This window comes from Triticum dicoccoides, chromosome 5B (genome assembly GCF_002162155.2).
Source record: "Triticum dicoccoides isolate Atlit2015 ecotype Zavitan chromosome 5B, WEW_v2.0, whole genome shotgun sequence".
Taxonomy (NCBI): Eukaryota; Viridiplantae; Streptophyta; class Magnoliopsida; order Poales; family Poaceae; genus Triticum; species Triticum dicoccoides.
In genome coordinates, this window is record NC_041389.1 from 460,766,038 (window position 1) to 460,790,352 (window position 24,315).

Below are 24,315 nucleotides of genomic sequence, written 5' to 3' on the forward strand. Positions count from 1 at the left end.
CCGCCTGCCGAGGCTCGTCGCCGCGTGCCCCGCGCCCCGCCACCGCTCGCCGAGGCCTGCCGCCGCAGGACACCGCCGCCTGCCGCCTAGATCCGCCATCCGCGGAAGAAGGGGAGTCGGGAGAGGGAATCCCCCCGCCGCCGCCGTCTGCCACACGGGTTTCACCCGGCGGCGTCACCCCGCGGCGGCGCGAGGAGGGAAGGAGGAGGGGGCGGCGGCTGTGCCTAGGGTTGGAGGCCCCCGAGTCGCCCAGGGCGGGGGCGACGCGAGGGACGTGAGGGACTGTTCTCTCGGCCCTCTTAACGACATAGCAAGGCTGATGGTCATTATCATGGTTATTGGAGGAGGAGGAGTCCAAAGATATCTCCATAACGACAACAAAGGAGGCCTTAACACCCCTTCTTCCGGCCTCCCGCTAATCCCTAGTGGCGGAAGAATCCATGACCGCCTTGAGAATCCTCTCCTCTCTACTACATCCGCGTAGCCACCCTCGGTGGTGTCCATGGCATCCTAGAGCATGCTCTGCACTTCAACTATGCCCACTATGGTGGCGTAGATGATCAGAGGTTTCTATGGATGCCTAGATCATGTTGTCCACTCGGGTCTCAACAATGTCCTAGTCCTCTGGTCCCTGATATTGTCCCAATTAATTGAGTCTTTGGAGTCAATGGTGTTCGACATATTTTTAAACACCCCACTAGTGTCGCACGAGGCGGAGGTTGCGACTGCTGGACGGGGCGCCCGGGGAGGGAGCCGGCGAGGAGGTCCCCTTTAGCGTTGAGAAGTATCGGTGTGCAACATAACCGCTCTACCCGCGATCTGTGTGGATTGACGGAGGGGCACGGTTGCCGTGCAAACGTGAGGAGGCGAGGAACGATGGTGGGGTGTTGTGGGAGCGACTATGGAGCCTAGAGAATTACAACGAGGCGTGGGGAACAGTGGATTGAACAAGGGATGCGGGGATGAGAGTGCGGCCATGTGAGAGCGGCGGGGGCGGTACAGACAGTTGCGAGTGCGAGTGCGCAGGTAGGAACGAAATCTCCCGGGCACCAAAAAGTGTATAGAGAGCCTTGCATATTCTCTAAAAAAAGATTAGAGGATTGTTTAGAATGCCTTTAAAAAATGGCAATGGAAGGGACTGTAAGGAATTTTTTATAGTCTGTTTTTTTCGAAAATTGCCGAATGAACCATGGTCTAGGCGCACCCTAATTGGACTTTTGTCAATGTTAAAAAGTCGAACAATTTTGAAACTTTTTTTAACGCATATGGTCTAGTGTTATACTCTCGCGTAAGGTTTAGTGAAGAAATGACTTCAATGGTCTTATGTGAAAAAAATAACATTTTTTTAAATTAAGTTGCTATATAGGGCGTGCATTCCAAAAGTGAAAAGTCCATGTCCGTTTTTGTTCACTCTTCATTATTTTGGCACTTTTTTTATAAGCCGGAGGAGAGGTTAGGAGAGTTGCTCAAATCAACTGTTCTTGAACCACGACACTTATTATTTTGGACGGAGAGAGTGCATATTTTCAGATGATTCCTAAGTCGGTTAAGAAGTTGAAGATACTGCCTTTTTTGAATAAAAATTGAGCATAGCTAAACAGAGGACGAAGCCACCTACCAGACATGGTGAAGTCGAACGACCATGAAAGAATCTGATGCTGCTCGATGAAGTCCGCGATGGACGCCGAGAACCCAACCGCCGCGTCCTGCGGCAGACCGGCTTTCCGCAGATCTACGTTTGCGCTGACCGTGTATGCGCTCTACCCTGGCGGGTCGTCGAACCGCAGAGTGGCCGAGAGCGTGGCCGTTTGGGCGTCGTAGCTCACCTTCGCCGACATGATCCCGTTATAGATGCCGTCCGGCAGCGCCGTGTACTCCATGGACCTGATGCTGTTGACGTTGACGCCGATGTGGCAGTTGGTGTCGGTGGGGTCCCAGCCGAGGTTCCTGTACGTGTCGAACTCCACGCCGACGATCGGCGGGAAGTCGGTGTTGGCCGGGTTGTCGCGGTTGTTGAACAGCGCGAGGTACCCGCCCGTCGCGTCCTTGGGCATGCTCGGCGGGTAAGGCCCCACGAAGAACGCCATGCCATCACCTCTCTGCAGCGCAAGCGGCGACTGATAAGCGTACGAACGCCATGCATGTCATGGGAAAGTAATTCTACTTGCCGCGCTGTTATCGTTGGCGGGCTTGATGGCGAAGGCGAAGTTGGTGGTGAAGCTGGCGACCTTGCCAGCGCTGTCGTCCCAGAGACGCACCGCCTGCCCGTGGGCTACGCGGCCGGTGCTCCACTTCCTCGAGTGGTTGGTCAGGTCGATCCGGTTGAGGGTGGGGCGGGGGCGGAGTCGTTCATGTACTTGAGGTCGGCGCCGGCCAGGACGCCGGCACCGGAGAAGTTGTAGCTGAAGCTAAGGGAGGTGACATGAGGAAGACAGCTAGCCATGATGAGTAGGCGCAAGTATGGGAAGCCGGGGAAAAGAAAGCACTTGGCTCTCTTCATCACCATGGCCTATGAAATACGTATGAACGTACAGTATGTTATGTGCAAGCTCTTGCTCGTTAACTATATTTGCACGAAGGTCTACCAACCTGCTGCGCTAGTCCGTTAGTCCTCCTCTCATCGTTATTGATAGTTCAGGTAAAGGTTTTAATTAGTCGATCATAGGGACATTCTTTTCCTCGATCATACGGTCAAAGACTCAAAGGCCGGCCTGAATGTCTACATCAAGCTGGCCTTTGCTATGCGCCTCCATTTTTGTATACAAGACCACTATCAAAATTACAATTTACAACTATATGAGGTCACTAACATCAATCGAGGTAAAATTGATGAGGTTTGCCTCGTATTAGCAACCGAGGACATTAATACCCCTTGCATGCATGTGGGAGTGAGAAGCTTGGTTTTCATGTACCACATTAATCAACCAACGAGGAGTGAGAGGGTTGTCTTGTTGTGCGTTGAAGAGAAAAATACACATTAATTAACACGTCGAGCGAGGAGAAAAGATAAGCTTGCAACATTGGCTTAAGTAAGCATTAATTTCTACCTTGATACCTGTAATACTCCCTCCTTACCGGTTTATAAGGCTCATATCTGAAATCTCACCAACCAAGGGAAATGTCTATTGGCTGAGATGAATTGAGCTGGTTTAGAAAGTGCCCAATAAGCTTTGGGTTTTTTCTTCGCGAAAACTGTGCGCGCTGCAGTATTAATTCTCGGCCCGTTCGACTCCCGACGCAATAACTCCAGCGCCCGCGTGCTCTATGCTGCGCGCTAACGGCTGCATGCGCGCGCTCTCTCCCGCCTCCGCTCTGAACTTACTGCATGCGCGCGCTCCCTCCCGCCTGACCTCAAAACTAAACCGGCCCATGCGCAGCGCGGTCTCTCCCACCTCTCTCTCTCATCTGCATGGCGCTTTGCTGCTCTCGTTTCGTATGTGGATGAAAAGAGCAGAGGAGGGTGGGTGAAACATGAGTGCTTCGAGTCGTTTTAAAGAAGTGGGTGGTGCATGCATGCATGCATGCAGGGAGGGAGAGGAAAGGAGTAATGGCCATTTCTCTTCGTACGAGAACAGCAGCCAGCGAATTAATTGCGTGCGTAGGGATCGAAACGACCGCAGCGCTTCAACCGAGCGGACCACGAATTGAGCCTTATGTTATGGAAATCTGGCGGTTTTGAAATGAGCCTTATAAACTGGTAAGGAGGGAGTATGGGTTTGTGGCCTTGTATATAAAAATAGAGGAAGTATTATATACCCGTACACGTAGCTGATATTGAATTCCACGCGTCGCCCCAGATTGATCCCTTTCTCGGAAGGAAAATCTTGCACTGGAGGCCAAGAAATAGGACTACCTACTACTACTCTCTCGTCAACTTCATATTAGAGGGATTCTTTTTTTTTGCATTACAACCTCTAAGCTTTGTCAATCAAGTACTGACATCATTCCCTCGTGTGGCTACAAAGTAGAACATGTTCTAAACATACTGCTTTTGAAAACTATTGAACTTTTTTATTCGCATGTCCACCATTACTGATTTCAGAACTAACCTATTTTTAAGCGTTAACAAATTTTGCATGGGTATTTTAAGTTTAATGTCCTAGGAAAATGAAGAGATCCCTAAAATGAACAACAACTTGTATATTTATTTCCTTTTTGCAAAACTAATAAGACTGTACTGCGCAGCACATATTGTTTTCAGCCTCAAATACAATATCCAATACAGATTCGACAAAAAACATGTACAAAGATCTCATTGGAACAAATATGCAAGAAAGTGTTCACAAATCCAAAAAACATGTACTCCCTCCATAAACTAATATAAGAGCGTTTAGATCACTAAGATAGTGATCTAAACGCTTTTATATTAATTTACATAGGGAGTACATAGAAGACACTGGAAATCATATACACAAAATGGATAGGATGTGAAAGTGCACAAGATTGCCTCATGGTGATCGAACACAGAGGCCATTTCTTTCGGCCATGTAAACTGGCAATAGTGGAGCTCGAGACAGTTGGATCCCATGGTGGCGACTCGGGCAAGGGATCATAATCTGATGACAATGATGGGCTTTGACGACCAACGACTATGGTGGTGGCACAACAGTGGACTCTTGGGATGTCCGACGTGCCGATGGTTTGGCCTAGTTTCATTCGGCACTTCAATCACCCTCCCCCCTCCCCCCTCTCCTTAAGGTGAATCTGAATGATCAAACTATGAAGTAAAATAGATTCCTTTTTTACTTTGAGAATGCAGTGAGTGTTGCATTGTGAGATGAAAAGGGGAGTTTTTGTGCAAAATCATACCATTATCCAACTGTCCTTCTGGTTAGATCGCATGATCTCACATGAAGTGCTGATTCTATACTAGTCCTCCCCACACTATGAACGTGCATATGACTCATGTGTACTCCGCCCATTTTTATTTACTCCACATATTAGTTTTGACTGAAGTCAAACTTTATAAAGTTTGTCCAAGTTTGAAGAAAACAATATGAATATTTACAATAACAAATTTATATGATGTGAAAATATATGCAATGATGAATGATACGTCCATTTTGCATCATGCCTGTATATCAACATTTATTGCATTATGGACTGTTATTACACGTTATGTCACAATACTTACGGCTATTCTCTCTTATTTTACAAGGTTTACATAAAGAGGGAGAATGCCGACAGCTGGGATTCTGGGCTGGAAAAGGAGCAAATATTAGAGACCTATTCTGCACAGCTCCAAAAGTCCTGAAACTCCACGAAAGTCATTTTTGGAATTAATGAAAACTATTGAGTGGAAGAAATACCTGAGGGGGGCCACCCACCATCCACGAGGGCGGGGGGCTCGCCCTACCCACCTGGGCACGCCCCCTGCCTCGTGGGCCACCTGGCAGCCCTCTGGTGCCCATCTTCTGCTATATGAAGTCTTTTACCCTGAAAAAAATCATAAGCAAGCTTTCGGGACGAAACTCCGCCGACACGTGGTGGAACCAATCTAGGGCTCCGGCGGAGCTGTTCTGCCAGGGAAACTTCCCTCCGGGAGGCGGAAATCATCACCATCGTCATCACCAACGATCCTCTCATCGGGAGGGGGTCAATCTCCATCAACATCTTCATCAGCACCATCTCCTCTCAAACTATGTTGATCTCTTGTATCCAATCTTTGTACCAAAACCTCAGATTGGTACCTGCGGGTTGCTAGTAGTGTTGATTACTCCTTGTAGTTGATGCTAGTTGGTTTATTTGGTAGAAGATCATATGTTCAGATCCTTAATGCATATTAATACCCCTCTGACTATGAACATGAATATGCTTTGTGAGTAGTTACGTTTGTTCCTGAGAACATGGGTGAAGTCTTGCTATTAGTAGTCATGTGAATTTGGTATTCGTTCGATATTTTGATGAGATGTATGTTGTCTCTCCTCTAGTGGTGTTATGTGAACGTCGACTACATGACACTTCACCATTATTTGGGCCTAGAGGAAGGCATTGGGAAGTAATAAGTAGATGATGGGTTGCTAGAGTGACAGAAGCTTAAACCCTAGTTTATAAGTTGCTTCCTAAGGGGTTGATTTGGATCCACATGTTTCATGCTATGGTTAGGTTTACCTTAATAATTCTTTTGTAGTTGCGGATGCTTGCAATAGGGGTTAACCATAAGTGGGATGCTTGTCCAAAAAAGGGCAGTACCCAAGCACCGGTCCACCCACATATCAAATTATCAAAGTAACGAACGCGAATCATATGAACGTGATGAAAACTAGCTTGGCGATAATTCCCATGTGTCCTCGGAAGCGTTTTCCCTTCATATAAGAATTTGTTCAGGCTTGTCCTTTTCTAAAAAAAGGATTGGGCCACCTTGCTGCACTTTATTTACTTTCATTACTTGTTACCCGTTACGAATTACCTTATCACAAAACTATTTGTTACCGATAATTTCAGTGCTTGCAGAGAATACCTTACTGAAAACCGCTTGTCATTTCCTTCTGCTCCTCGTTGGGTTCTACACTCTTACTTATCGAAAGGACTGCGATAGATCCCCTACACTTGTGGGTCATCAAGACTCTTTTCTGGCACCGTTGCTAGGGAGTGAAGCGCCTTTGGTAAGTGGAACTTGGTAAGGAAACATTTATATAGTGTGCTGAAATTTACTGTCACTTGTTACAATGGAACATAATCCTTTGAGGGGCTTGTTCCGGGTATCTTCACCCCGACCAGTAGAGCAAAGAGTTGCTCCTCAACCTACTGAACCTACTGAAAATGTTTACTTTGAAATTCCTTCGGGTATGGTAGAGAAACTGCTAGCTAATCCCTTTGCAGGAGATGGAACATTGCATCCCGATTTACACCTAAACTATGTGGATGAAGTTTGTGGATTATTTAAGCTTGCAGGTATGCCCGATGATGTTATTAAGAAGAAGGTCTTCCCTTTATCTTTGAAGGGAGATGCATTGACATGGTATAGGTTATGTGATGATATGGGATCCTGGGACTATAAACAATTGAAATTGGAATTTCACCAGAAGTTTTATCCTATGCATCTTGTTCATTGTGATCGTAATTATATATATAATTTTTGGCCTCGTGAAGGAGAAAGCATCGCTCAAGCTTGGGGGAGGCTTAAGTCAATGTTATATTCATGCCCCAATCATAAGCTCTCAATAGAAATGATTATTCAAAACTTTTATGCTCGGCTTTCTCTCAACAATCGCACCATGCTTGATACTTCTTGTGTTGGGTCTTTTATGATGAAGACTATTGAATTCAAATGGGATTTATTGGAAAGAATTAAATGCAACTCTGAAGATTGGGATTCTGACGATGGTAAGGAGTCAGGTATGACACCTAAGTTTGATTGTGTTAAATCTTTTATGGATACCGATGCTTTTCGTGGACTTAGCACTAAATATGGACTTGACTCTGAGATAGTACCGTCTTTCTGTGAATCATTCGCTACTCATGTTGATCTCCCTAAGGAGAAGTGGTTTAAATATAATCCTCCCACTGAAGTAAAAGTAGTTGTACATATTACAGTTGAAGAAAAGATTATCACTTATAATGATCCTATTGTTCATTCCACTTATATTGAGAAACCACCTTTCCCTGTTAGGATAAAGGATCATGCTAAAGCTTCAACTATGGTTCGTAAGAGTAATACTAGAACATATACACCTCTTGAGCAAATTAAAGTTGAACCTAGTATTGATATGATTAACGATCTCTTGACTGATAATATTGATGGGCATGCTATTTATTTCTGTGATGAAGCTGCTAGAATTGCTAGACCCGATGCTAAGAAACATAGACCCGTTGTAGGCATGCCTGTTGTTTCTGTTAAAATAGGAGATCATTGTTATCATGGCTTATGTGATATGGGTGCTAGTGCCAGTGCAATACCTTATTCCTTATATGATGAAATTATGCATGATATTGCACCTGCTGAGGTAGAAGAAATTGATGTTACAACTAAGCTTGCCAATAGAGATACTATTTAACCAATTGGGATTGTTAGAGATGTTGAAGTCTTGTGTGGAAAAGTTAAATATCCTGCTCATTTTCTTGTTCTTGGTTCCACACAAGATGATTTTTGTTCCATCATATTTGGTAGACCCTTCTTGAACACTGTCAATGCTAAGATAGATTGCGAAAGGGATGTTGTTACTATTGGTTTGGGGGATATGTCTCATGAGTTTAATTTTGCTAAATTTCGTAGACAACCCCATGATAAAGAATTGCCTAGTAAGGATGAAATTATTGGTCTTGCTTCTATTGTTGTGCCTCCTAATGATCCTTTAGAACAATATTTGCTAGACCATGAAAATGATATGTTTATGAATGAAAGAAGGGAAATAGATGAAGTATTCTTTAAACAGGGACCTATATTGAAACACAACTTGCATGTTGAAATCCTAGGGGATCCCCCTCCACCCAAGGGCGATCCCGTGTTTGAGCTTAAACCATTACCTGATACTCTTAAATATGCTTACCTTGATGAAAAGAAAATATATCCTATTATTATTAGTGCTAGCCTTTCAGAGCAGGAAGAGAAAAGATTATTGAAAACTCTGAAGAAGCACCGTGCTGCTATTGGATATACTCTTGATGATCTTAAGGGCATTAGTCCCACTCTATGCCAACACAAAATAAAATTGGAAGAAGATGCCAAACCAGTTATTGATCACCAACGGCGATTAAATCCTAAGATGAAAGAAGTGGTAAGAAAGGAAATACTAAAGCTCCTTGAGGCAGGTATAATTTATCCCGTTGCTGATAGTCAGTGGGTAAGTCATGTCCATTGTGTCCCTAAGAAGGGAGGTATTACTGTCGTTCCTAATGATAAAGATGAATTGTTCCCGCAAATAATTATTACAGGTTATAGGATGGTAATTGATTTCCGCAAATTAAATAAAGCTACTAAAAAAGACCATTACCCTTTATCTTTTATTGATCAAATGCTAGAAAGATTATACAAACATACACATTTTTGCTTTCTAGATGGTTACTCTGGTTTCTCTCAAATACCTGTGTCAGCAGAGGATCAAGAAAAGACCACTTTTACTTGCCCTTTCGGTACTTTTGCTTATAGATGTATGCCTTTTGGTTTATGTAATGCACCTGCTACCTTTCAAAGATGCATGATGGCTATATTCTTTGACTTTTGTGAAAAGATTTGTGAGGTATTCATGGATGATTTCTCCGTTTATGGATCCTCTTTTGATGATTGCTTGAGCAACTTTGATCGAGTTTTGCAGAGATGTGAAGATACTAGTCTCGTCTTGAATTGGAAAAAGTGCCACTTTATGGTTAATGAAGGCATTATCTTGGGGCATAAAATTTATGAAAGAGGTATTGAAGTTGATAAGGCTAAAGTTGATGCTATTGAAAATATGTCGTGTCCCAAGGACATTAAAGGTATAAGAAGTTTCCTTGGTCATGCCAGTTTTTATAGGAGGTTCATTAAGGACTTTTCTAAAATTTCTAGGGCTCTTACTAATCTACTGCAAAAAGATATTCCTTTTGTCTTTGATGATGATTGTGTAGAAGCGTTTGAAATACTTAAGAAAGTTTTGATTTCTGCACCTATTGTTCAGCCACCTGATTGGAATTTACCCTTTGAAATTATGTGTGATGCTAGTGATTATGTTGTAGGTGCTGTTCTAGGACAAAGAGTTGATAAGAAACTAAATGTTATTCAATATGCTAGTAAAACTCTAGACACTGCCCAGAGAAATTATGCTACTACTAGAAAAGAATTCTTAGTAGTTCTATTTGCTTGTGATAAGTTCAGACCTTATATTGTTGATTCTAAAGTAACTGTTCACACTGATCATGCTGCTATTAAATATCTTATGGAAAAGAAAGATGCTAAACCTAGACTTATTAGATGGGCTCTCCTACTATAAGAATTTGATTTGCATATTATTGATAGAAAGGGAGCTGAGAACCCCGTTGCAGACAACTTGTCTAGGTTAGAAAATGTTCTTGATGACCCACTACCTATTAATGATATCTTTCCTGATGAACAATTAGCTGTCATAAATGCTTCTCGTACTGCTCCTTGGTATGCTGATTATGCTAATTACATTGTTGCTAAATTCATAGAACCTAGTTTCACATACCAGCAAAAGAAAAAGTTTTTCTATGATTTAAGATATTACTTCTGGGATGACCCACACCTTTATAAAGAAGGATTAGATGGTGTTATTAGACGTTGTGTACCCGAGCATGAACATGAACAAGTCGGTTAAGAAGTTGAAGATACTGCCTTTTTGAATAAAAGTTGAGCATAGCTAAACAGAGGACGAAGTCACCTACCAGACATGGTGGTGTCAACGACCATGAAAGAATCTGATGCTGCTCGATCAAGTCTGCGATGGACACCGAGAACCCAACCGCCGCGTCCTGCGGCAGACCGGCTTTGCGCAGATCTAGTTTGCACTGACCGCGTATGTGATCTGCCGTGGCGAGTCGTCGAACCGCAGAGTGGCCGAGAGCGTGGTCGTTTGGGCGTTGTAGCTCACCTTCACCGACATGAACCCATAACCAATTGCATGATGAGTAGCAAATCGCAGAACGTCCCGAGCAATGCCTTTATTATTGACACCTTTCCCTGTCATCTTATCGCTCCCGGTGGTGATTGACCGGAACATTCGACACGATATTCTGCATCGTACTCGTGGTTGATAAGAATGATTTGCTCAGGAAAAAGATACAACACGATTTGATACTATCAAGATACTAATCTATCATCCCCTTGGCATGGGGACACCTGTTGAATGTTGATTTGCTTGGGACTCATAAGATGTGGTATTATTTGCGACTTATTATAACCTATGAAATGTAGGTTGAGTATATATAGAGAATAAAACAAAGATTTTCGTTGGTTTTGTTTGTATTTCTTTGGTTTTGCTTTTTCAAAACGAAATATCTCCTGAATTGTGCGTATAAACTATGAAACATTTTCGTAGTTGCATTCGCTATATTGAGATCTTTGAAACTTGATCTCATGTTTCATATAACTTTTTTCGGCACATCTGTGCTCCCGGCTAGTACTAATTTATACTTCATAACTTGTGCTTCCAACTAGCACTAACATGCATGTTTCCAACATCTGCTCCCAACGAATACAAACATGTGCCTCACTATGTGTGATCTAACTTGTGCTCCCACGAGAAAGTAGATATGAACACACCTGTGCTTTCCGAAAGAACCAATGCTTCACAAGGGGTTGATCAAAAAGCAGGAAAAAAAGAGTAATCAAACTAAAAAGCCCAAAAAAACAGAAATAAGGAAAAAACCCCAGGAAAAGCAATTCTAATGCGAGAAGTGCCCCGCATGCAATACGTGGCGGCACTGGGGTGCTCCACGTCGAGCGCTCGAGCACTCCCACACCCAACAAAATTGTGTGCCCCCGTTAGTTAGTCATTCCGTATTTCCCGACGCTTATATTATGTGGTAGTAATGCACATACACGGATTGCATTTCCTATTGAACTCGTGTTGGGGGACGATCGATCAAATGCACACCCCACGCACTCTGCTGGGCCGGTATATCCGAGTGTTTCTTCCAATAGGGAAGGCTCTGCTCTCAACTCAAAAGAAAGGGAAGGCTCTGCTTGGGTTTTTCTTTTCTTTTTTGTGTTTTGCTCTACCGGTTTCTTTAATTTTCTCATGTCCTATTTTCTTCATATTTATTTTTCTTGTTTAGTTTTATTTTGGTCCCTTTTTCTTCTTATTTTCCCCTAATTCACGAAGATTTTTAAAAATTCAGGCACATTTGTTCCACTATGTGAATAGTGAAGGAAATGTGCCCTAGAGGCAATAATAAAGTTATTATTTATTTCCTTATTTCATGATAAATGTTTATTATTCATACTAGAATTGTATTAACCGGAAACATAATACATGTGTGAATACATAGACAAACATAGTGTCACTAGTATGCCTCTACTTGACTAGCTTATTGATCAAAGATGGTTGTGTTTCCTAGCCATAGACATGAGTTATCATTTTATTAATGGGGTCACATCATTAGAAGAATGATGTGATTGACTTGACCCATTCCGTTAGCTTAGCACTTGATCGTTTAGTATGTTGCTATTGCATTCTTCATGACTTATACACGTTCCTACAACTATGAGATTATGCAACTCCCGTTTACCGGAGGAACACTTTGTGTGCTACCAAACGTCACAACGTAACTGGGTGATTATAAAGAAGCTCTACAGGTGTCTCCAAAGGTACATGTTGAGTTGGCGTATTTTGAGATTAGGTTTTGTCACTCCGATTGTCGGAGAGGTATCTCTGGGCCCTCTCGGTAATGCACATCACTACAAGCCTTGCAAGAAATGTAGCTAATGAGTTAGTTATGGAATGATGCATTATGTAACGAGTAAAGAGACTTGCCGGTAACGAGATTGAACTAGGTATTGGATACTGAAGATTGAATCTCGGGTAAGTAACATACCAATGACAAAGGGAACAACGTATGTTGTTATGCGGTTTGACCGATAAAGATCTTCGTAGAATATGTAGGAGCCAATATGAGCATCCAGGTTCCGCTATTGGTTATTGACCAGAAACAAGTCTCGGTCATGTCTACATAGTTCTCGAACCCATAGGGTCCGCACGCTTAAGGTTTCGTTGACAGTTTTATTATGAGTTTATGAGTTTTGATGTACCGAAGGTTGTTCGGAGTTCCGGATGTGATTACGGATTTGACAAGGAGTCTCGAAATGGTCGAGACATAAAGATCGATATATTGTACGACTATATTTGGACAACGAAAAGGTTCCGGATGAGATTGGGACAATACCGGAGCTCCGGGAGGTTATCGGAACCCCTCGGGAGTTATATGGGCCTTATTGGGCCTTAGTGGAAAGAAGGGAGAAGAAGCAAAGGAGCCCCCCCCCCAATCCCAATCCGAATTGGGAAGGGGGCCGGGCCCCCTTTCCTTCTTCCCTCCCCCCTCTTCCTTCCCTCTCCCTCTCCTAATAGGAAAGGGGGAAGTCCTACTCCCGGTTGGGGTTGGACTCCCCCCCTAGGGTGCGCCACCCCCCTTGGCCGCCCCCCTCCTCCACTCCTTTATATACGGGGGAGGGGGCACCCCAAAGACACAACAATTGATCTCTTGGTATCTTAGCCGTGTGCGGTGCCCCCCTCCACCATAGTCCTCGATAATATTGTTGCGGTGCTTAGGCGAAGCCCTGCGACGGTAGAACATCAAGATCGTCACCACGCCGTCGTGCTGACGAAACTCTCCCCCGACATTCTGCTCGATCAGAGTATGAGGAACGTCATCAAGCTAAACGTGTGCTAGAACTCGGAGGTGCCGTAGTTTCGGTGCTTGATCGGTCGGGCCGTGAAGATGTACTGAAAGCACAAGTGCTCCCTGGGTGGTTTTGGTAATTAGTGTCAACATATCTCTTATTGGACTAACACTTTTACCTAGTATGTTTCAAACAAGTTCAACAATGGAGTGGCATGGACTAAAGGATGTGGAACCCCTTCAAGATGCTAAGGACAAAGGATTGGCTCAAGCTCCAAGATCAAGACTCTACATATTCTATTTTAGTGATCCAAGATCACATTGAGTCTATAGGAAAAGCCAATACTATCAAGGAGGGATGAGGTGTTGCTTAATGAGTTTCTTGCTCCATAGTGCTTAGTGATATGCTCCAAAGCCCTCAATTACTTTCTCACATCTACATATGTCCTAAACCAAAAGTCTAACTCGGCCCTACCGATTCTTTCTATCCGGCGCCACCGAGTTCAGATGTCTTAGCCACTGCCACAAACCCTAGGCAAATCGGTCTCACCGATAGGGATCTCGGTCTCACTGAGATGGGATTGTAATCTCTCTGTGTATGTCCATTACCAAAATCGGTCTCACCGAGTTTGAGTAATCGGTACTACCGAGATTACAATGCAAATTTTCTGGTTAACTTATTACCAAAATCGGTCCTACCGAGTTTGTGTAATCGGTCTCACCGAGTTTGCCTGACCAACTCTCTGGTTAGCTTATTACCGAAATCGGTCCCACCGAGTTTGTGTAATTGGTCTCACCGAGATTACGTTATGCCCTAACCCTAATCATATCGGTCCTACCGAGTTGCATGTCGGTCCCACCGAAAATCCTAACGGTCACTAGATTTGCTGAATCGGTCCGACCGAGTTTCTCAATTCGGTCCCACCGAGTTTGGCAAGTTGTGTGTAACGGTTAGATTTTGTGTGGAGGATATATATACCCCTCCACCTCCTCTTCATTCGTGGAGAGAGCGATCAGAACAAACCTACACTTCCAACGTGATGTTTCTGTGAGAGAACCACCTACTCATGTGTTGAGGCCAAGATATTCCATTCCTACCATATGAATCTTGATCTCTAGCCTTCCCCAAGTTGCTTTCCACTCAAATTTTCTTTCCACCGAATCCAAATCATGTGAGAGAGAGTTGAGTGTTGGGGAGACTATCATTTTAAGCACAAGAGCAAGGAGTTCATCATCAACACACCATTTGTTACTTCTTGAAGAGTGGTGTCTCCTAGATATGCTAGATGTCACTTGGGAGCCTCCAACAATATTGTGGAGTTGAACCAAGGAGTTTGTAAGGGCAAGGAGATCACCTACTTCGTGAAGATCTACCGCTAGTGAGGCAAGTCCTTCGTGGGCGACGACCATGGTTGGATAGACAAGGTTGCTTCTTCGTGGACCCTTGATGGGTGGAGCTCTCCGTGGACTCACGCAACTGTTACCCTTCGTGGGTTGAAGTCTCCATCAACGTGGATGTACGATAGCACCACCTATCGGAACCACGACAAAAACATCCGTGTCTCCAATTGCGTTTGAATCCTCCAATCCCTTCCCTTTACATTCTTGCAAGTTGCATGCTTTACTTTCCGCTGCTCATATACTCTTTGCATGCTTGCTTGATATGTATTGTGAGTGTTAAACTTGTGCCTAAACTCCACTCCAACTTAAAGAAGTTAAAAACTGCAACTTTTGGTACTTAGTGTCTAATCACCCCCCTCTAGACACCTCTTCTCAATCCTTTCAATTGGTATCAGAGCTTTGGTCTCCATTGCTTTGATTTAAACACCATTGGAGGAAGATGGATGAGTCTACTATTGGGAGTCTTAGACATAGAGTGCCTATACTTGATGGAGAGTAGTTTCATGAGTGGAAAAATGAGATGCTTGTGATTATTTTCAGTCAATATCATTTGAACAAGTACATTGCTAGCCCTTGTGCACCTCATGTTGATCCTATGCATCCTACCCTTGATGAGTCAATTGACATAATTCACAATCTTAGAACTGTTGAACTTATCACTAGAGGCTTGCCTTGAAACTTGATTGGATGTTTGCCTACTCTTAAGTGTGCCTACACCATATGGAAATTTTTTGAGGAACGCTTTCCAAATTATTCCTTGAAAACTCTAGATGAAATTCTCCATAAGTCTATTGCCTTGAGCAAGATGAATTCTAGTGATCCTATGTTTGGTGATTGTCTATTTGAGCTTACAAACCTCATGCGTGCCAAAGGAGATGTTGGAATTATTAGTGATATTATTTTCAAAGCTATAAAATCCATAAACAAGATCATTGTCAAACTCACTCTAACGAATCACCCTCTCGAGGATTTGATCCACCACTTGACGATGTTGAACATGGATACTATGATGAGGATGATGACAGTGACTTTGATCTTGATGATGCAATGAGACACTTTGGTCTTATGGCAAATCTTCGGGGATATATGGCAGGAGGAAAGGAATGGGTTCTTGATAGTGTATGTACCGATCACATGACCGGAGATAAAGACATGTTTCGTGAGCTTGCTGAAAACGATGGTCCTTGAAAGTATGTCACTTTCGGTGACAACTCAAAGGGTAAGGTGGTTGGCCTCGGTAAGGTGGCCATATCACATGATAGCTCCATACAAAATGTCATGCTCGTTGAATCTCTTGGATACAACTTACTTTCAGTATCTAGACTTGCTGATTTCGGTTTCAATGTCCTATTTACTGAAGTAGATTGCCAAGTGTTTTGTAGAGATAATCATAAAATGGTCTTTACCGGTGTACGTAGAGGTGATCTATACATTGTTGATTTCACTAAAAAGGCTCAACCTAGAACTTGCTTTATTTCTAAATCCTCTAAAGGTTGGTTATGGCATAGACGATTGGGTCATGTTGGTATGCAAAACCTTGACAAGCTTATTAAAGGAAATCATATCCTTGGAGTTAACGATGTCATATTTGATAAGGATAGACTCTGCAACGCTTGTCAAGCAGGTAAACAGGTTGGAGGAAGGCATCCCGTGAAGAACATCATGACCACAAGGAGGCCACTCGAGCTACTTCACATGGATCTTTTTGGTCCCAACGCCTACAAAAGTCTCGGTGGAAATTCTTTTGGTCTAGTTATAGTTGATGATTTTTCAAGATTTACATGGGTGTTCTTTCTCGATGATAAATCGCAGGTTCAAAAGATCTTCAAAAACTTCGCTAGGAAGGCCCAAAATCAATTTGAAGTGAAGATCAAGAAGGTTCACAACGACAATGGAACAGAGTACAAGAACGCAAATGTGGACACCTTTCTTGACGAAGAAGGGATTTCACACGAGTTCTTGGCTACGTACACACCTCAACAAAATGGAGTTGCTGAGAGGAAGAACCGAACGCTCATCAAAATGGCGAGAACGATGCTTGATGAGTACAAGACGCCGAAGCACTTTTGGGCAGAAGCGGCTGAGACAGCTTGTCATGCAACAAATCGCTTGTATCTTCACAAGCTACTCAGCAAGACAGCATACGAGCTCCTCACCGGTAACAAACCCCAAGTTGGATACTTTCGAGTATTCGGCTAAAAGTGCTACATTCTTGATAAGCATCATCATTCTAAATTTGCTCCTAAGTCTCATGAAGGTTTCCTACTTGGTTATGGCTCAAACTCTCACACATACCGTGTCTACAACAATTTCACCCAAAAGGTTGAAGAAACGGTAGATGTGAAGTTTGATGAACCTAACGGCTCGCAGGTAGAGCAATTGCCAATTGATGTAGGAGATAAAGATCCCTCAGAAGCAATCCAAGACTTGTCTATTGGCAAGATTCGTCCAACGGAGGTGAAGGAGAGTACCTCGTCCGTCCAAGTGGAAGCTTCTACCTCACGACAAGGTGAACCAAGAGTTGATATGGAAGCATCCACAAGTGGGACACACCAAGATGAAGAAAACGAGGAAGTGCACCAAGACGAACGTCAACAACCTCCTTCTCCACCACGACAAGAGAACAACAACGCCAACAATGAAGAAGGCCAAGAAGAATAACAAGATGAAGAAGATGTTCAACCAAGACCCAAGAAAAAGCTTTCACGAGTTCGAGCAAGAATTGCTAAAGACCATCCCGTCGAGCAAATCTACAATGATATACAAACCGGGAGAAGCACTTGCACTAAAACTCGTTTAGCTAACTTTTGTGAACACTATTCATTCGTCTCTAGCATTGAACCTATGAAGGTTGAAGAAGCATTGGAAGATCTGGATTGGATAAATGCCATGCATGAAGAGCTATACAACTTTGAGAGAAATCAAGTTTGGACATTGGTTGAGAAGCCCGACAACAACCACAACATCATCGGTACCAAATGGTTGTTTCGCAACAAGCAAGATGAAGATGGACAAGTAGTTCGCAAAAAAGCATGTCTCGTCGCCCAAGGCTACACACAAGTCGAAGGTATGGACTATGGTGAGACTTATGCTCCCGTCGCTAGACTTGAGTCCATTCGCATCTTACTTGCCTATGCTAATCACCATGATATCACCTTATACCAAATGGACATTAAAAGTGCTTTTCTAAATGGTGAAATAGAGGAGGAAGTTTATGTTAAACAACCTCCCGGCTTTGTTAATCCTAAGAAACCTGATCATGTTTACAAACTTCACAAAGCTCTTTATGGTCTTAAACAAGCTTCTAGAGCGTGGTAAATGCTTGACCAAGTTCCTTATTGAAAAAGACTTTGAAATTGGAAAAATAGATTCTACTCTTTTTACTAAGAGGGTCAATGGAGAACTATTTGTATGCCAAATCTATGTTGATGATATTATATTTGGTTCTACTAACCCTCATTTTAGTGAAAAGTTTGGGAAGCTAATGTCGGAGAAGTTTGAGATGTCTATGATGAGTGAACTCAAATTCTTTATTGGTTTGCAAATCAAGCAAAGTAAGGAAGGTACCTTTGTCTCTCAAACGAAGTACACCAAGGACTTTTTCAAGAATTTCAATATGCAAGAATGCAAAGGTAGGACTACACCCATGCCTACTAGTGGACATCTTGATTTGACCAAAGATGGTGAACCGGTCGATCAAAAGGTTTATCGCTCTATGATTGGTTCATTATTATATCTATGTGCTTCACGTCCCGATATCATGCTAAGTGTGTGCATGTGTGCACGATATCAAGCTGCCCCTAAAGAATGTCATCTTAAGGCCGTGAAAAGGATAGTGAGATACTTAATCCATACACCAAACTTTGGCATTTGGTATCCTAAGAGGGTCTCTTTCGATCTTGTTGGCTACTCCGACTCGGACTATGCCGGAGACAAGGTTGATAGAAAGTCCACTTCGGGTACTTGTCAATTTCTTGGTAGATCTCTTGTGTCTTGGTCTTCCAAGAAACAAAACTCGGTATCCTTGTCCACCGCCGAAGCGGGATACATTGCCGCTGGTTGATGTTGTGCTCAATTACTTTGGATGACCCAAACTCTTAAAGATTATGGGATATATGTGAAAAATGTTCCATTACTTTGTGACAATGAAAGTGCTATCAAGATTGCTCACAATCCCGTGAACACTCTCGAACTAAGCATATTGAAGTTCGTCATCATTTCATTCGAGATCATGTTGCTAAGGGTGACATTAATCTTGAGCATGTTCACACCGAAAAGCAATTAGCAGATATATTCACTAAACCACTTGATGAGAAAGTGTTTTGCAGGCTAAGAGGTGAATTGAACATCATTGATGCTTCAAACTTGGAGTGGGAACTCCATTGGATAGATGCAAGACATGAGATTATGACTAATCCTTGATATTTCTCTTATGATTGATAATCTTATGTCTTGGATATATTTGCATCTTGCATGTTATCTAACCCATGTAGGTACTTGGATGAATCTAAATCTATGAGATTGCAACTCACTCACATCTTGAGCAATCTCTACATCACCAAGTCTCTACACAATGGTGGTCGAAGACAAGGAAGCACGAAACCATTCAAACATATCCTTCGACAAATTCTATGTTAAACTTCATGATTGTCATTTTGGATACACAAGTGCTCTTCCTTGCAAAAACTAACCCATGTAGGAAGATGAACTCAAATTCCAAGTGGTGCTCCCAACTTTTGATGAGCTACATCAACCTTGAGCAACCCACACAAGTTCAACTACATGATCAACACCACCACCCAAGGTATGTTATTCCATCTTAGAGAAGCTTTAATCCAAGTCATGAGTCAAAGCAACTCGACAAGATGAGAATACATCAAGATGCTTAAACGAAAAATGGTAACCCCATTTTGAGCTTAAACGATGAGTATGACCTATGATCAAGTGATCTCACTTGACTCCTATGTCAATATACTCTAACATAGGTGACTTTGTCACCGACCAATTCTAGATGAAGTTCTCTTATGTTCTTTTATGTGCTCTTGCATTTGTTTCATGCATATTTGTTTCCCCTTTCAAAAAAAACTTCATCTAGATTTCTTTCTTTTCTATTTGTTCTGCATTCCCTGCATCCTATTCATTGCAAATCTTTCTGTTAATTCCTTGAAAATCCTTGTGAGGTCTTACTTGTCTAGTGAGCTGAGGTGACAAGTGTTTTCTCTGTGATGAACTCGGTCCCACTGGTTTCTTGTTTTCGGTCTAACCGAAATCATTCGGTGCAACCGAAGCATCCAACTCGGTGCCACCGATTTCACAACTGGAAAAACATTTTGCCATTTATTCCTGCATTACTCTTGATCCAGCTCCACTCAATGAATCGTGTCCTCTACAAGCATCACATTTTCCTTAGTGCTTTGTGCTGTGGCTCAAGGACCAAACCCATTCATGACAAATTCCAGAAGACCCTTCTTGGAAATTTATGTCAAAGGGGAGAGAGAGAACACATCAAAGCTTATCACTTCAACAGAGGGTTAGAGATATCTCTAGGGGAGGAGAATACTCAAGGAGAGAGTAATCTTCAAGGATCCCAGATGCTTGGTGTTCAAGAGGAGAGATGCCACATGTCTTCTTGAGGGGAAAGACATGTTCATATGTGCCTATTTGCATTATCTCTGATTTTGCATTTTGCTCTGATTTTCTGTTCCCTATCTTCTCCTGGTATCCCATGCTAGATTCAGGGGGAGCAAGACATCTAAGGGAAAGAAATTCTTTAAATTCATTGCACATATTTACCTTCGGGGACATGTCTAAATCAAATGTGGTACTCAGTACTCACTCTCTACATGTCATCTCAGTCTTGGTACTCTTGTGGTTTCTTTTGTTTGCTCTGGCCAGTAAGTGTATCTGTGTTATCTAACCTTATTTTCACAGGTTCATTCCATCCAAGCCAACTCAAGACCACAAGGTAAGTATATGCATCACAGTCATGTGTATGAGGAATTCTTGCTGATGTACATACTGTTTGCAATAAGGACTCATGAGCATGAAGGTATATTTCCCATATTCACATCATTTGCTCTGATGCATATAGCCAAGATACATGTAACACATTGCTTACTCTGTCATGTCTATGCATTCACATGCTTCTACATTCCATACTTACATGATTGCATACATATAGGGGGAGCCTATGCATGTTACATGTCTTTCCAAAGCTTTACTTGTTATACTTTATATCTTTATCTAAGACTTTGATGTATGTTGTCATCAATTACCAAAAAGGGGGAGATTGAAAGCACAAGTGCTCCCTGGGTGGTTTTGGTAATTAATGTCAACATATCTCTTGTTGGACTAACACTTTTACCTAGTATATTTCAGACAAGGTCAACAATGGAGTGGCATGGACTAAAGGATGTGGAACCCCTTCAAGATGCTAAGGATAAAGGATTGGCTCAAGCTCCAAGATCAAGACTCTACATATTCTATTTTAGTGATCCAAGATCACATTGAGTCTATAGGAAAAGCCAATACTATCAAGGAGGGATGAGGTGTTGCTTAATGAGTTTCTTGCTCCACAGTGCTTAGTGATATGCTCCAAAGCCCTCAGCTACTTTCTCACATCCACATATGTCCTAAACCAAAAGTCTAACTCGGCCCTACCGATTCTTTCTATCCGGCGCCACCGAGTTCAGATGTCTTAGCCACTGCCACAAACCCTAGGCAAATCGGTCTCACCGATAGGGATCTCGGTCTCACCGAGATGGGATTGTAATCTCTCTGTGTATGTCCATTACCAAAATTGGTCTCACCGAGTTTGAGTAATCGGTACTATCGAGATTACAATGCAAACTTTCTGGTTAACTTATTACCAAAATCGGTCCTACCGAGTTTGTGTAATCGGTCTCACCGACTTTGCCTGACAAACTCTCTGGTTAGCTTATTACCAAAATCGGTCCCACCGAGTTTGTGTAATCGGTCTCACTGATATTACATTATGCCCTAACCCTAATCATATCGGTCCTACCGAGTTGCATGTCGGTCCCACCGAAAATCCTAACGGTCACTAGATTTGCTGAATCGGTCCGACCGATTTTCTCAATTCGGTCCCACCGAGTTTGGCAAGTTGTGTGTAACAGTTAGATTTTGTGTGGAGGCTATATATACCCCTCCACCTCCTCTTCATTCGTGGAGAGAGCCATTAGAACAAACCTACACTTCCAACTTGTTGTTTCTGAGAGAGAACCACCTACTCATGTGTTGAGGCCAAGATATTCCATTCCTACCATATGAATCTTGATCTCTAGCCTTCCCCAAGTTGCTTTCCACTCAAATCTTCTTTCCACCAAATCCAAATCATGTGAGAGAGAGTTGAGTGTTGGGGAGACTATCATTTGAAGCACATGAGCAAGGAGTTCATCATCAACACACCATTTGTTACTTCTTGGAGAGTGGTGTCTCCTAGATTGGCTAGGTGTCACTTGGTAGCCTCCAACAATATTGTGGAGTTGAACCAAGGAGTTTTTAAGGGCAAGGAGATCGCCTACTTCGTGAAGATCTACCGCTAGTAAGGCAAGTCCTTCGTGGGCGACGGCCATGGTGGGATAGACAAGGTTGCTTCTTCGTGGACCCTTCATGGGTGGAGCCCTCCGTGGACTCGTGCAACCGTTACCCTTTGTGGGTTGAAGTCTCCATCAACGTGGATGTATGATAGCACCACCTATCGGAACCACGACAAAAACATCTGTGTCTCCAATTGCGTTTGAATCCTCCAATCCCTTCCCTTTACATTCTTGCAAGTTGCATGCTTTACTTTCCGCTGCTCATATACTCTTTGCATGCTTGCTTGGTATGTATTGTGAGTGTTAAACTTGTGCCTAAACTCACTCCAACTTGAAGAAGTTAAAAACTGCAACTTTTGGTACTTAGTGTCTAATCACCCCCCTCTAGACACCTCTTCTCGATCCTTTCACGTACAACTACATCAACCGCGTTGTTATAACGCTTCCGCTTTTGGTCTATGAGGGTACATGGACAACACTCTCCCCTCTCGTTGCTATGCATCACCATGATCTTGCGTGTGGGTAGGAATTTTTTTGAAATTACTACGTTCCCCAATAGTGGCATCCGAGCCAGGTTTTATGCGTAGATGGCATATGCACGAGTAGAACACAAGTGAGTTGTGGGCGATACAAGTCATACTACTTACCAGCATGTCATACTTTGGTTCAGCGGTATTGTTGGATGAAGCGGCCCGGACCGACATTACGCGTACGCTTATGCGAGACTAGTTCTACCGACGTGCTTTGCACACAGGTGGCTGGCGGGTGTCTGTTTCTCCAACTTTAGTTGAACCAGGTGTGGCTATGCCCGGTCCTTGCGAAGGTTAAAACAGCACTAACTTGACGAACTATTGTTGTGGTTTTGATGCGTAGGTAAGAACGGTTCTTGCTCAGCCTATAGCAGCCACGTAAAATTTGCAACAACAAAGTAGAGGACGTCTAACTTGTTTTTGCAGGGCATGTTGTGATGTGATATGGTCAAGACGTGATGCTATATTTTATTGTATGAGATGATCATATTTTGTAACCGAAGTTATCGGCAACAGGCAGGAGCCATATGGTTGTCGCTTTATTGTATGAAATGCAAACGCCCTATAATTGCTTTACTTTATCAATAAGCGGTAGCGATAGTCGTAGAAACAATAGATGGCGTAAACGACAACGATGCTACGATGGAGATCAAGGTGTCGCGCCGGTGACGATGGTGATCACGACGGTGCTTCGGAGATGGAGATCACAAGCACAAGATGATGATGGCCATATCATATCACTTATATTGATTGCATGTGATGTTTATCCTTTATGCATCTTATTTTGCTTTGAATGACGATATCATTATAAGATGATCTCTCACTAATTATCAAGAAGTGTTCCCCCTGAGTATGCACCGTTGTGAAAGTTCTTCGTGCTGAGACACCACGTGATGATCGGGTGTGATAGGCTCTACGTTCAAATACAACGGGTGCAAAATAGTTGCACACACGGAATACTCAGGTTAAACTTGATGAGCCTAGCATATACAGATATGGCCTCGAAACACGAAGACCGAAAGGTCGAGCGTGAATCATATAGTAGATATGATCAACATAGTGACGTTCACCATTGAAAACTACTCCATCTCACGTGATGATCGGACATGGTTTAGTTGATTTGGATCACGTGATCACTTAGACGACTAGAGAGATGTCTGTCTAAGTGGGTGTTCTTAAGTAATATGATTAATTGAACTTAAATTTATCATGAACTTAGTCCTAGTAGTATTTTGCAAATTATGTTGTAGATCAATAGCTCGCGTTGTTGCTTTCATATATTTATTTTGATATGTTCCTAGAGAAAATTGTGTTGAAAGATGTTAGTAGCAATGATGCGGATTGGATCCGTGATCTGAGGTTTATCCTCATTGCTGCACAGAAGAATTATGTCCTTAATGCACCGCTAGGTGACAGACCTATTGCAGGAGCAGATGCAGATGTTATGAACGTTTGGCTAGCTCAATATGATGACTACTTGATAGTTTAGTGCACCATGCTTAATGCCTTAGAATCGGGCTTCAAAGACGTTTTTGAACGTCATGGACCATATGAAA

General features: G+C 42.8%; 1 pseudogene; it reads right to left on the reverse strand.

Moving 5' to 3' along the window:
• The window catches only part of LOC119305756, an 11,518-nt pseudogene extending 9,012 nt beyond the window's left edge, over positions 1–2,506 (reverse strand).
• Positions 2,507–24,315: the final 21,809 nt, after the last annotated feature.